This window comes from Pteropus medius, unplaced genomic scaffold (genome assembly GCF_902729225.1).
Source record: "Pteropus medius unplaced genomic scaffold, Ma_sr-lr_union100, whole genome shotgun sequence".
Classification (NCBI taxonomy): Eukaryota; Metazoa; Chordata; class Mammalia; order Chiroptera; family Pteropodidae; genus Pteropus; species Pteropus medius.
This window is the reverse complement of record NW_024340849.1, coordinates 21659047-21673097: the sequence shown is the minus strand read 5'-3', so window position 1 is coordinate 21673097 and position 14051 is coordinate 21659047. Positions and strand designations below refer to the sequence as shown.

The 14051-nt window shown below is 45.5% G+C and overlaps 1 long non-coding RNA gene across 1 annotated transcript; it reads right to left on the bottom strand.

The window, feature by feature from the left end:
• Positions 1 to 11511: 11511 nt before the first annotated feature.
• On the bottom strand, positions 11512 to 13819 carry LOC120586163 (uncharacterized). The gene is made up of 3 exons (XR_005648615.1): positions 13686 to 13819; positions 12485 to 12608; positions 11512 to 11838 (listed from the first exon to the last, which is right to left on the bottom strand). It is a non-coding gene; the product is annotated as an uncharacterized LOC120586163 (long non-coding RNA).
• Between the last annotated feature and the right edge of the window lie 232 nt (positions 13820 to 14051).

The following is a 14051-nucleotide window of genomic DNA, read 5'->3' as shown; positions in this document are numbered from 1 at the left end:
AAAAAAAGTTAGGATTAAATTAGGACTGGAAGAGTGAGTAGGACTTGGATTATGGAAAGGAAGTGAAGAAAGATTAGAATAAAATTTATTTATTCTCAAAATTGGGTATAAAAGCCAACTTGAAAAATAAATAAATAATCAAATGGATGCCAATGAACTCTTCCTTCCTATTCATAATCATCTTGGAGATAGTTTACCTATATCCACAATTAAACTCCAATAAACAATTTTTGTTTAAGTTTCTTAGCCTCTCAATTTAACAGTCAAAGAGATTTAAATCAGATGACTTCTAAGCTTCTTTCCTCTCAGAGATTTTAAAAATCATGGATCATGAATAAACTATTTAAAGGGTAAAATATCATCTATTTTGAAATATCATTTTGTTGGTTATATGAATAATTACCTCCTAATATATCTGTTTGCCCATTAAGCAAGTCAAACCTCAGTTAATCAAAATGCTTTAGGATTTGCAGGGATGGGGGTGGTGGGGGCAATACTCATATATATGAAGGTAGAGCAGGTTCGGACATGTCTGGTCACATATTCCTTTGACAGATGACTAGATACGTGTGTAAGAGACGTCCTCAGCTGCCAGTTGACCTTTGATTGGAGGCAAGACAGTGCTTGAATCTAGCTGAGAGCTCAGACTCAGAGAAGCCCGAGTTTGAATCCCAGGTCTGCTATTTACCAACTTTGTGACTTCAGACAATTTGACTCCTGTAAAAGTCAGTTCGATCATCTCTAAAATGGGGGTAATATCATTTACTGTTAGTGTTATTGTAGGGATAAAGTTAAAAGGGACCTGTAGAGTATGTAGCCCAGGGTCTGAGATACGAACAATCCAGTGTTCAATGATGATGAAAAAGAAAAAGAAAAAGACACCAAGTACATTTTTTGCAGTCATCAAAGGGTGCATGCTCTTCTGGTTTCAACCCTTCTTATCACTTGATTTTACATACTACTTTCTAAATATATAATATTAGTTCATACCATGCATGAGTGAAATGGGAATTTGGTATTTCTGGCTGGGTACCTTGTAGTTCAGTCCTTAAGTACATTTTAAGTTAGGACAAACAATGCAACACAAAAGGAATCAAAGTTTAGGCTAATACTATGGAAACAAAGGTTTTTTTAATTGACATTAATTTCATACATCTATTATTTTTATTGTCCTTTACATTTTTCTCTCCAGGACCACAAACTAGAAAAACACGATGCTTCTTTGTAAGTATTGCCCCCAGGACCGCTACTCTGTGGTGCTGGCAGCAGGTCGCAAGTGAAGGCCATGAGGGGCTGAGAGTCTGGCAAGACAAGGGCAAGGTCAGACATGTGAAAAATGGTTGCAGGGCAAGGAGTAAGAGCTATGAAGCTAGCTAAGGTCTGAGATGGGTCTGAGGAATTCTTCCAGCAGCCTCAGACATCATCAGAGATCGGGTCTCAAATGAAGGACAGCATCTCTCTCCTTTGTAGTGGTCAAGAAACGCCCTCTACAGCAATTGCTTGGAGGACAGCCTGACCCAGGGTCACCATATACTTATGGGCCAACCCTGGACAGTTCAGAGCACAAGCAGAAGAATTAGTAATCATTACTCTAAGACAACTGGTGCAATGAGGACCGGACCAGGCAAACGAGGACCTGCAGTCTCCATTCTGCCTGGGAGCCCAGCCCTCAATTCTGAGTTCCCACCAGCTGTCCCAAAAGCTCCCTCCCACCCTGTTTCTCTCCCTTAGGGATGGATGTCAGGAGCTCCTCTCTGCCTTTGGACATGCCATTGCTCTCCAGTACCCCCGTCTCAGGGCTGGGTCTAGGGTGAGGAGAGTGAGGTATAGCCTCAGGCCCAAAGTGAAAGGAGATGAAGAAAGGCTCAAAAATCAAGGCGAATCATATTTCAATACAATGTTTTTAAAAATCAGAATTAGTGCAAAAAAAAATTTTTATTGGGCAAAATATCAAATTTTTAAATAAAGACAAGATCAGTAGCAGTGCTCCAAGACATATTGGAGCCTGAAGCAAAAGAAAAAACCAGTAGTGCTGATCTTGTCTTTAATTAAAATCTGATGTTTCACTCGTTATGAATTTTTGCATTAATTTTTATTTTTAAAAACATTGTAGTAAAATAAAATTTACCTTGATGACCGTGTTTTTTGATACCTCCTTCAGTTTTGTGCCTGAGACTCGTACCTCACTTGTCTCACCCCAATCCTGGCCCTGAATTCTGTGTCAGTAATAATAGCTGTCATCCACTGAGCACTTGGTAGGAACCTGGCCTTGGGCGAAGTGCTTTGCTTGCTTAATTCATATACTAGCTGCATGAGGTAGAGCCTCTATCATACACATTTGCCTTCACAGTGCTCCCCTAGTCAGCCCTGCCCTTTAGTCATCCAAAATTCCCAAGTCAAGTTCCACTTTCTTAGAGAATTAAAGAAGCTTAAAGCTGAAAGACCTCTGGAAACATTCTCATCCTCCGCTTTCTTTTTTCCATGAGAATTCTAATGTACATTAGAGTGGTTAAGTGACTGGCCCAGGGTCACACAGCTGCTTGGGACCAGCATCCATTCATTCATTAACTTACCAAAAGTTTACTGAACAGCTAGCTACTTTGTCCTCCGTTGCAGGCATTGAGAATATAGTGAGAAACGAAAGAGACAATGCGCCTGCTGTCATGGAGCTTATATTTATAGTAGGAGAAGGCAGTCAATAAACTAACAGGGATACACACATATACATATACATATACAGGACAAAGACAAGAACTATGAAAGCAAGAAGGGTGATGGGGGGAAAGAGGGATGGAGTGAAATATGAGATTTTCGTTGTGTATAAGATGGTTAGGAAGTGATTTCCGATAAGGTGGCTTTGGGCAGACACCTAAATAAAGTGAAAGAGAGAGGAAGCTGTGTGGGAGAGACGGGGTGGTGAGAGCTAGTTCTAGGGCAGGGTTTCCCCACTTTGGCACTATCGACGTTGAGTCTGGATAATTCTTTGTGTGTGTGGGCGGGGGTGCGGTGTTAACTTGCGCATTGCAGGATGTTTAGCATCACCCCCGGCCTCTACCTACTTAATGCCAGTAGTACCCACTTTTGAGTTATAACAACCAAAAATGTCCCCAGACATTGCCAAATGTCCCATGAGGGGTAAAATTGTCCCGAGTTAGAACACTGAGTCTAGGCACAGTAAGAGGCAAGGACAAAGGCTTTGAGTAAGTCAGGCTTCCCGCAGCTCAGAGCAACACCGTTGGCAGCCCATCATTTCCACGCCAGCCCTGAGCACCCACCACCTGCGGAGTCAGCATCACCAATTGCACTGCTTGTCTCTGATTCGTTTCATCCTAGTCATCGGCCTCCTTTCACACTCAACACTGAAAACTCCCTGAGGTCACGCGTCTAGCCTTCACTCCTCCGTACCCTGCGAAGGCCTAGGCTCCGTGCGCAGTGGGTGTGTGTCTTCACACTACTGTTGGCTCCTCCACGGTGGAGACGCTGTCCACGGACGGACTCAGGGCTTTGGACCAGCTCTGGGAAACACTGCGTCCCCAAGCCACAGTCCAGCCCATTCTCCCACGAGTTGCCCTCTCCACATATATGAGGTGCGTAGCTTTCACAGAGGGACAGTGTGGGATGAAAGTTCACCTTCCACTCAATTAACCTTGAGAGAGAAGGGTTGGGTTTTTTTTTTCTTTTTCTTCCCCAAGAGACTTTCTTTTTTCTTTTCTTTTTTTTTTTTTTTTTTTATGACCTTTTTGAAGCATCTTATTTTCTGGGCAAAAAGCCAAATGATACACTCTCTTCCCAGCTGCAGAGCTGTTGCAGATTTTCAAAGCTGAGGTAAAGACAGCCTTGGAATAAATGCAAGGTGGGCAGTGGGGTTGGGGGAACATGAAGAAATGCCCTATTATTTCAGCTAAGATGTGCCTGGAAGGACAAAGCCTTCATGGAGCTCAAGTCTGTAGGACTCATGAGATGCAGGGACCTGGAGACAGTGCCGCCAGGCACTCCCCCCAATTAGAGATTGCACATGAATACAAATTTTAAAAAATCAATTTTACTTTGGATGAAAGTTGAATATTAATAAGTCATAACAAAGCACATCTTGCACAGTACTTTGCAATCACCGAAGAGGTTTTTTTTTTTCACATGTTTAACCTCTTTGAGTCTCAGATTCAACTATCAAATAAGTTTGGATCTTATTTAAGACTGGATCAGTAGAGTAGAATAAATAGCAATAGTCCTTTTTTAACGGATTTGTTGGGCAATAGTGCCCAGAAGCCTCTGTACCCCATCCCAGATGTGCAGTGTCCCTAATGGTGAGTTTAGAGAGGAAGAGGACGTGCCTCCTCTCTCCCTCCCCCAATGCGAGGCCTCCAGAGCCAACAACATATATGTGCAGAGTGGGAAATAAAAGAAAGCCCCCGAGCCAGCTCCATTCCTTCATAGGACTTCACCATTGGCAGCTCTGGTGGCAAAGGGAGTTTCGTGAAAGTGGCCTGGTTTGCTTCACATGGAAGTTTTGTCCACATCTCTCTGAGGCCCAGAGACAGTTGGGAAACTTCTAGAACCCAAGGAGCATTGTGTGAAAGCAGCAGGCTAGAGCGAGTCACTGGATGGTGGCTTACTTCTAGGGACCAGGAAGTTGTGGTTTGGAGTCGGGAAGGTTGTGAAAGTGAAAAAGGCAGAAGAGCCGCATGGTCACGAGCACGATCTCAGGAGCTGGGACGCCTGGGTGTCCGCTCTGGCTTCGACACCACCATTTGCATGGCCTTGGCCAAGTCACTTTACTTCACTGTGTCTCCATTTCCCATCTGTAAAACTGTGCGATGATGAGAGTAGCAACATCCTAGGGGTGGGAGGAGAAGAGGTGTCCTGGATTCAGAAGTTCTCCACCGGGGAACCGAGTATTAAGAATCGGACGTCACTGAGAGATGTGGCAAGGAAGCTGAGAACTGTCCTGGGAGAACAGTGTCAAGAGATGTGCCAAAGAGCTGATGCAACACTGGGGATTTGCTCTGGGTGTGGGGGAACTAGAAAGAGCCTACACTGGGGATTTCAGGCTTCAAGAGATGCCTGCGGGGAGGAGGCACGGCTGACTAACATCTGCCCCGCTGCATTCCCCAGGTGAGGTTCTCAGGTCAGGAAAGGAGCTTTCTGGAACAAGACTGCAGCAACAACACCAGTGTAAAAGCATCTCTTAAGTCCCCATGCCTATCATTAGTCTCTCTCTATTGGCTGTCACAGGATGAAGGACCAGTGATTTGTGTTCCATGAAATGTTCTTCCTGGAACATTAGGAAAAAGGAATTGGCATCATGGCAAAACCCAGAGTAGCCCACGGCTTCTGGGGAGGGAACCGCACTCCGGGTGACACTGAGGAAGAAAAGCCCTTCCCTTTGAGCTGTGTTTTGGGCCCCACACCCCCAAATCTCTTCACCACACCACCCCAGCAAAAAAAGTTATAGTCTTTTCTTTCTAATATCGTGCTTGAAATGATTAACTAGCCATGCACTGATTTCGACAACACCTCTACTGGCCCATCAGCCGTTCTCACATTGGTGAATGAAGTTAGAATGAGAAGATAGCTTAGAATATTTCTAGTGCAGCCTCCTCTTTTTGCAGAATAACAAACTGTGACCAGAGAGATTTTTAACTTGCCCAAGAGCACATCTACTAACCGTGGGACAGTCTCCGAGCCCTAATGTCCTCGTAGGCTTGAAGAGCTGTGATGGCAGAGTTGGAATAAAGTCATGTCACCTGAAGTCTCGGTGGTGTGTGAAGTGACACTGTCTCATGACCTTTCACAGTTCTGGTAAAGTTAGAAAACCTACAAAATGTTTGGGGCAAGTAAATACACCGATATACAGAAAAAAACTATACCGTGGGGGTACAAACGACAGTAAAATAGGACAATTATAACAAGGTGCTTTTTATATAGTGAGCATAGATCCAAGACGGCCATCAGTTCTGAGAACAGGTTGACTTTTGGAGATTCCTCAGTTTGTCAGCACAGCAGATCTGCTGAGTGACTCCATAAGAGTAACAGTCAAATCTAAATTCCTTCCAGCAATGAAAAGGGTACCATCTCAGGTAGATGCCACCCTGTCATTCAACTTTTCCAGGGTACCCCTCTCCCAAGCGAATGAGTGGGTACTAAGAAGCCATCTTGACAGCTCCAAAGTCAGGTGCTGCCAGTGACTGGGCATCCTCCAAGCTCCGTCTACACCTTCCCAGCACTTCAGGGCATTTGACCTCCAGTTGCTCCAGAGGAGGATCAGCACTCTGTCCTCACGGTGTCCTCACCTCCCTTCTTCAGAGAGCCTTCGTTTCCCTTTTGGAGAGCTTTCCACTTGGCCACATTGGGGCTATATTTTTGATAATCAGTGTGTCTTCTCTGCCTCAAACAAGCTGTGTGACCTTGAGTATGTCACCCGCCCCCGCCCCCAGCTGTACCTCATGTCTCTCGACTGTGAAAAGAGGGAGGTGAGAGGCTGGACTGAAGACACATGGAGGGCCAGGGCTATAACTTACAAACTTCTATTCCAAGGACCTCACCCTGTGCCTGGTACACGAGGCTTCTCAAAAAACATTCAGGAATCTGGGGAATATACAGCCCCTTCCAGTTCTGACATTTGGGGACTAGATTTGGAGGGAAGCTAGAAGATCTCACGCTATGACCTCTCTTATTTCAGTGGCTTTAATCATGGCTTTGAGGGAGGAGCTCCCCGTTAGAAGAATCTATGAGTGTGTGGTGAAGACCTGTGTTGAACTAGCCATAAGATAACTGAACTTGAAGAACTCGGCAGAGCCCTGGAGATGGTTGCATTCAGCTCTAGCACCTTCAGCCTCCTCTTCACTGCATCTCCTTCCACTCACTCTGAGCCGTTTCCCACCAGGTACCCAGTGCCCTCATATGCTCCCACCTAAGTCCACCCTCTTTGGTCAGTAATTCTGGATTCTATGTTCTTCTAAATTCCTTTAATACTCAAAACTGTTCTCTAACACAGAACCATTGGGTTCTCAGTGTTCAGGAGGCTATTTTTATGAAGATGTGAGGGATCTATTACGTTCTCAAGCACATCCTTATCTGATTGGAAGTAATACTGACTTAAACCAGTATTACTTCCAATCATGGCTCCAACATGGCACATTTCAGGCAGCCATGTTCAAAAGTCAGGTTTGGAAGAGATGGTAGAGGCTGAGAATATTCACTCCACAAATCACACACTGACTTTTTGCCTGTTCTCCCCACCACCACCTCCATGCTGTACTCTCCTCCTAAAGTCTTCCTGCTGGGGTGCTGACCCCACCTGCACACACCGGGGTTGCCCACTCCACCTTGGGGCAGGGCCAGCCCAGAATTTGTGATTCGGGAGATCTTCCTGACATCCTGAAAGCCCTCCACGATACAAGAATGTTCCTTTGTGAAAGTTCCACCTCAGGAGAAAATAGGATTGGAAAATCTAGGCCGTAAAAAAAGCAAAGAAAGCCCTAAGGAAGTTGACTCAAACCAACAACAGAGATTATGCACTGAGTAAGGAAAATATCAATAACGTTTCACATATCTTAAATTAGTAATAATGGGTACTAATGAGTTCTGTGCTATTAATTCCATTTACCATCTCTCCCTCCCTAGAAACTTTTCACAATCTCCCTCTCCTGCAGCTTTAATGAGATACTTGTAAATACATTTTGCTTTGTTGCAGAAAATACCCTAAGAACCATTTGGAATGTGTGGGCCTGGTCCTTGGGTATCTTTAAGATTTTATTGGCTCCTACCTCCTGGGTCTCTCTGTGTGACTTGGAAGCTGGAGAGAGAAAAGGCTTTGGCTCGCCTTTATTTAACTTATTTGGAGGCCAAATGGATATTTCTCAAACCCTTTCCCAACACCTAGTGCCATAGTCCCTGGGCACCTGCCCCAATCCTTCCTACCAGATTTCGCCACTCACCTTCTTCACGAAGGCGTCCAAGGTCAACATTATTTTCCCCAACTTATCTTTGCTGCCCCCACAAAGCTTACCCCTCTCTTCCACCCACTTAAACTTTATTTTCTATTTCCTGCTCCATCCTTCCCACATTCTTCTGTTTCTTATTATTCCTGACACAGGCAACCTGCTGGTCCCAGTGGTTCTTGGTTGCTGAACAGACGTGCAGAGGTAAATCAGAGTTTGCGAGAAGTTTTTATTGTACTGGGGCAACTGGCATGGGGGAGGGCATTACTCTGGTCACTTCTCAGAGAAGCTCCTTTGCATTAAGGGACATTGGAGAATGTGAGAGTGAATCTGAATGACAGAGTCATCTCCAAGAGTCGCCTAGCTTGGGTGCAATTGAGCAACTTATAATGAGAATTACATTTCTATTTCTTCCTCCCCAGCTAGGAGCAGAGTTTTCAGCCATCCTTTGGTAGCACCAGACTAATCTTTTTTCTTAGGACCTAGTTTAATGTATTTTTGGCCCTGGGACCTATCCCTCAACTCTACTAGGAAGCCTCAGACAGCTATTTGAGATCAAAGTGTCTCAAATAATTTTGGCTCTGTAAAGAGGCATTTCTGAAGCAAAATATATGTTTGTAGTCAGAGCCAGCCTCATGTGTAGGCAGAACCCAGCATTGCTGAGAAATGACATGAAGGGCAACAAAGAGACCTTCGAATTCCACTCAAACTTATCTCTCTTGTGAGTGCCTAAAATTACATCATATGAGAGTTAGAATATACTTGATAAGGTAGCATTTACTCTGCAGTGTCTTTTAAAAGACAAAAATCCAAAAGGAATTGTGATCCATCAATTCTTCATAATTGCTATCGATTAATGCTAGATCGCTTCCCTCCTTGGGATAGTCTGTGGTTAGTCCCATGGGACACTGGGATCATTGCAGGTGGGCATTAGAAAGGGAGCATAGGGTGGGAGGAATGCAGGAAACAAACTTACCGCTTTCCCCAGGCACCAGTCTTATCTGCAAGAAACTTGGCCCTCCCAAAGCACCCGAAAACATCGAGTTATCACTAAAAGAGTGACAAACCCCAAACAAAACAAATCAATGTTTCTGCTTTCATAAATCCATAGAAAACATTTTTTTCCTCTTCAGCAGTTTCAAACACAAGGCAAACATTGTCACACTGCTCCGTAAATCTGGAGTCTGTTGAATTGGAGGGAATTTCCTCTTGAATGTCCCCCATAATGGCATCGAAAGGGAAAATAAAACCTCAGTACCAAAGGCATAGACTTTTAGAGCCAGTGGACTTGCTGGAACAGGTCCTGGTTTCCACAGGGTCCTCGGCAGGCCACGTCCTGCATATGCGCAGACGAGAGCCTTGCAGGCCATTTAGCAGGGCCAGTAAATCCCCCAGTTTTAGGGCCCCCTCGTGACACTGCCAGGCAGGAGGTATATATTGTCCACTGGAGCCTGAGGGTTCTGAGACAGGTGATTTGAAATGGAGCTGAGTAAAAGGATAGTCAGGGAGGTTGTTCTGCCTCAGTGACTGTTCCGGGTAATTGAAACGCATCCCTTTAAGGACTGGGAGCGTTCTGGAGCTTTCATTATTTAGTAGGAAAGCTTTCTAAATGGTAGTGTGTACTTCCTTGAGAGCAGCACGGTGGAAAAGATTTGGAAGCAGGTGGCTTAACATTTGAATCCCAGTCCTACACTTAAAATGGGAGGAAATCTGCAGAGGTTTTGTGGGAAGGGAGTTGTTTGCTTTTAACCTCTTTGGACTTCAATTTTCCTCAGCTGCAGAGTGGGATCATGCCTAATTCTCAGATTTTTGTGAAATATAAATGAGGCACATAGAAAACTGCTTGTTGCCTAGTAAGAACTCAGTATATGGTCTCCGTTGTTATAGTTGACATCATTATGATTATTCTTTCCCTTTTAAAACAAAATGTGCTGAACATGCATTAACTTTTTGTTTCTCTCAGGGTGATTATATTAGATAAATGTTTATTTTTGTAGTGTGCTGTGACACAGAATGCCCTTGGGAGCCCAGGAACCACACAGGCAGGTTCAGCCCCGACCCTTCCAAATAAGCAGTCCCATCTGCCACTACTTCCACAGTGGCTCTGCTGTCTCTTCCTTCCTGTGAGCCAGGGATTGTGAAATCACTGCAGAAAGCCTCTCATCTGGGTCCGCTGTAAACGGGGCAGACTAGAAAGCAGGCAGGTAGACTGGTGAGGCACAGGGATGGGCCTCGTGGTTAGAAAGCCTAAATTCAACACCTGCTCTCCCACTTGACAACTGTGTGGCTTTGGCCTCCTTAACCCTCAGTGAGGGAAACAGATGGCAATGATGGCCCTGACTTTGAGGGGTGACAATAGGATTAAGAGAGACAGTGCATGCAAAGACTCCGACAGTGTCTGGTGCAGTGTAGATGCTCAATAAATGACAGCTTTTATTATTAAAGGAGAAATGTATTATTAAAGGCCAAAGGGAACAACCAAGGCCATTTAATCTGCCATTTTACACTTGACTCAATAATGAGTCATGATTTGGTCACAGCCATGTTTGTCCTATAACCCTTCAGTTATCCTTTTTGCCTACTTCCATTTCCTCTTGGGGTTTTCTGCATATCGAGTGAGGCAGCAGCACAGTGCACGTAGGTAAATCCCTACTGTGAGGTTCTGGCCAGCAAGTCACCAAACCCCCAGGGAATGAAGGTCTCTGAGGGAGAGCATGTGGGATGCAGCACCATGCGCACAATGAGTACGGGATATGCTGCCGTGTAATAAGCCGTGACACAGAGCCAGCCCCCAGCCAAAGGCTAGTGGAATGTGAGTAAGCACATTATGAGAGAATTTTGCTTTAGTATTGATGAGAAAAGCCTCCACTCCATGCTCAGAACCAGCTAAACAGCTCAAATCAGCCCAAGGTGGTTAGCCCAGCCACCCTTTTCTCAATATATCTGATTATCAGGATGTTTCTTGAGTTAGTGGACTGGTTAGAAGGATATATTTTTAAATAAATGAGAAACGGGAAGACATTGGAACTCTAACACCTAATAACCAAGTGGCCTGGGCAGAAAAATCACGTGTCCTCCTAGAAGATGAATTTCTTCCCTTAATAAAGGATAGTAACTCTGTCACACCTACATAGCAGGGGCATAGGGGTACACTTTATCAGGGGCCTGAAAATCCGAGTTCCTGTCTGGCCTTTCCTAACAACTAGCTACCTGACTTCTGGTAACTTTCTCAATCTCTCTGGATGCCAGATTTCCCAGCTCTAAAATTGGGGCCTTGGCACAAATAGCCTCACAAAGCCCTGTCAGCTCTGAAACCCCACCAGCTTCTGAGAGAGAGAGTGTCAGGGCATAGCTGTGACTCAGTTTACCAAACTGCACAGCATCCTATAAATGTAAAAAAGTCATCTCCCAGCCTGGTTGACAGGCACACTCTCAACTTTCAGTAAAGGTGCATGGATGAATTCGTTACGATATTTCAGATAAGGTAGATTCAAATGTTAGCCTTTAAAAAAAATTAAAAATTGGACTGTATGCAATGTTAAGGGGGGTGTGTGTGTGTGTGTGTGTGTGTTTTGGGGTGCTGTGTGCAATTACAATTTCTATTTTTTGCTGCTCATTCCTCACCACTGTGAAATGCTAGAAAGTCTGAAGGGACATTTGCAAACCTGCCCAATGTCAATTCCACTCGTAGAGCAGTCCATCTTCCTTGGAGTGTGTGTGACCTTTGCAGGTTGTCACATCCTGGGCATGGCACCAAGCAGTCCTCCAAGGGGCCTGGCGTGAAGGAGCAGGCCCTGAGCCACGGGGCGGTGCAAGCGGCAGTTTCTGGGCCCTGTGCCAACATCCAGATAATTGCCAGCAGCGGGAGAGAGGTGGTCGAGGTTGGCAGAGCCTGTCTCTGACAGATAGATGGTCCCCATTTCAACACTGCAGCATCATGGCAGTGAGAAGGAATGCTGGGGAACCAAAATGCGTAAGGAAGTGGGGAGAAGGGAGAAGGCAGGAGAGAAGGGAGACTCAGAATGAGAGAGACAGAAACAAACAGTGAAGGATTAGATAGAGAAATGACAGACGAGAACGATGGGGATCACAGAGCCATCAGCTAAAGAGAGGGGAAAAAATAGATACATAGACTGAGACGGATGGAGGCGAGCCAGAGACGGAGAGAGAGAAATGTGGAAACAAAAGGAGAGGAAGAGAACACGCTGTCTTAGAGCTTTGGCCCCCTCCGGAGCTATCTGGGGGTTCAGTAAGAGACGCAGCACCTCCAGAGCCAACTGCATATATGTGCAGAGGGGAAAATAGAAGAAAGCACCCAAAGCAGCTCCATTTCCTCCCAGGGACTCATTGTCGTTAGCTCTGGTGGCAAAGAGAGTTGAGTGAAAGCGGCCAGGCTCTCTTCGCATCCTGGTTTTGTACCATCTCTCTCAGGCCCAGGCAGGGCAGTGAATGGGAGGCAAGTCTATGGTGGGGGTGACCTTCTCTTCCCACCTCCTCTGGCCCAGAAGGTGGGGCAGCCGTGGTGAGAGGTGGACTGCTCCTACCTTGGCAAGCTGGGGTAGGAGGCAGCCTTCCAGGGAGGACGGTTGAAGAGGGTAGATGTCTGAGAGGCCACATGCGAGGTATGAAATGGAAGTAATTGCCAGGTCGTAAACATCAGAGTCCTCCCTGGATGGGAAATAGAAAGAAAAATGTCCTCTTGGCTGTCTAGGTCCCTAAGACCAATCAATAATATCAAACACTAACATTTATTGAGCACCTAATTTAGTTCCAGGCATTGGGCTAAGCACTTTGCATAAGCCATGTATTTTATCAGCCATACCCCAATGAGACCTCTAGTTTTATTAGCTCCACTTTGCAGAGAAGCCAAGCAGCCTGATTCCACAGGCTTTTCCCAGTTGGGCCAGAGTTTACCGTCTTGCCCAAATGTGCACAGATTTAGTCACATATGATCATATTCATCGGACATCCACTTTGCGTGAGGCCGTGCTAGGACCTGGTTGGTGAGAAAGTGTAGTGGTAGGTAGTGGAGAAGAGGGGGGACGAAGGAAAAGATGATGGACAAAGACAAAGAGAGACAGGAGCGTGGCACACAGGAGTCTGGAGCCTACTCGGGGAGACATGGCATGTGCATCAGTAGCTCTTATTAATACAGTGGCAGAGGGTGAAGGCTGAAAGATGGGTTATGAGGGTCCCCAGTGCATGAGATTCTTTCTGAATGGGAGGGGCAGACCAGCCACATGGCATGAGTTCTGTCGGAGCCAGGACTTGAGGCATGAGTTCGAAATGTGAGGTTGTAAAGTGCAAAGAGAAGGTGCCTTCCACATGGATGGAATTGCCCAAGCAAAGACACATAGGCTGCAGAAATAGGCCAAGGTCAGGCTAATTTATCTCCTACTTCACACTAGGAGGCTCTTTGAACAAGTAGGGAGCAGTAAGGGACAAAGCTAGACAGGTCGGTTGAAGTTGGACCGAGGAGACAGTTAAATTCAGGATGCAGTGGGCAATGACTGAAGATGTCTAAGCAAAAAAAGAGAGAGAGAGAGACCGGATCCCTCTACGTGGCCCTGTGAATGAATGAATGGCCACATTCACTGATTCTTTCCTTCAACAAATATTCATCATGTACCTCACTATGTGACTAGGTTTTTCCAGGCAGATGGCCACATCAGTGAACAAAGCAGGCAGAGTTCCCTGCCTCTTGGAGCTCTAATTCTTGCAGGACACATGCATTTTGTGCCTTACCTACTGATGATGAGACAGTGTCCTTGTGGGTAGGATTTCGAGAGTTCGTGAGCAAGCAGGAATCACCATCCTAGGAGCTCCCAGTGCTCCTGTGTTAAAAAACCTGGTCTTGGGCAGCTGAGGGACAGTACGAGGGCATCTGGGACCTGTGATAGAAGAAGTCACAGACAGAAGGGTTACATTAGCCAGGATTCTCTTGGTTGCAATTAACAAATTAAACTGGCTTAAGCAGTAAAAGGTGATTTATAGGCACATGTAGTCAGACTCCTGGAAAACCAGGTGGGAGCTGGCCTCATGAATAATTAGAATTGGAGATTTTAATGCCATCCACACCTCAATCTTCATTTATGTTTCTCTGCAGATGTT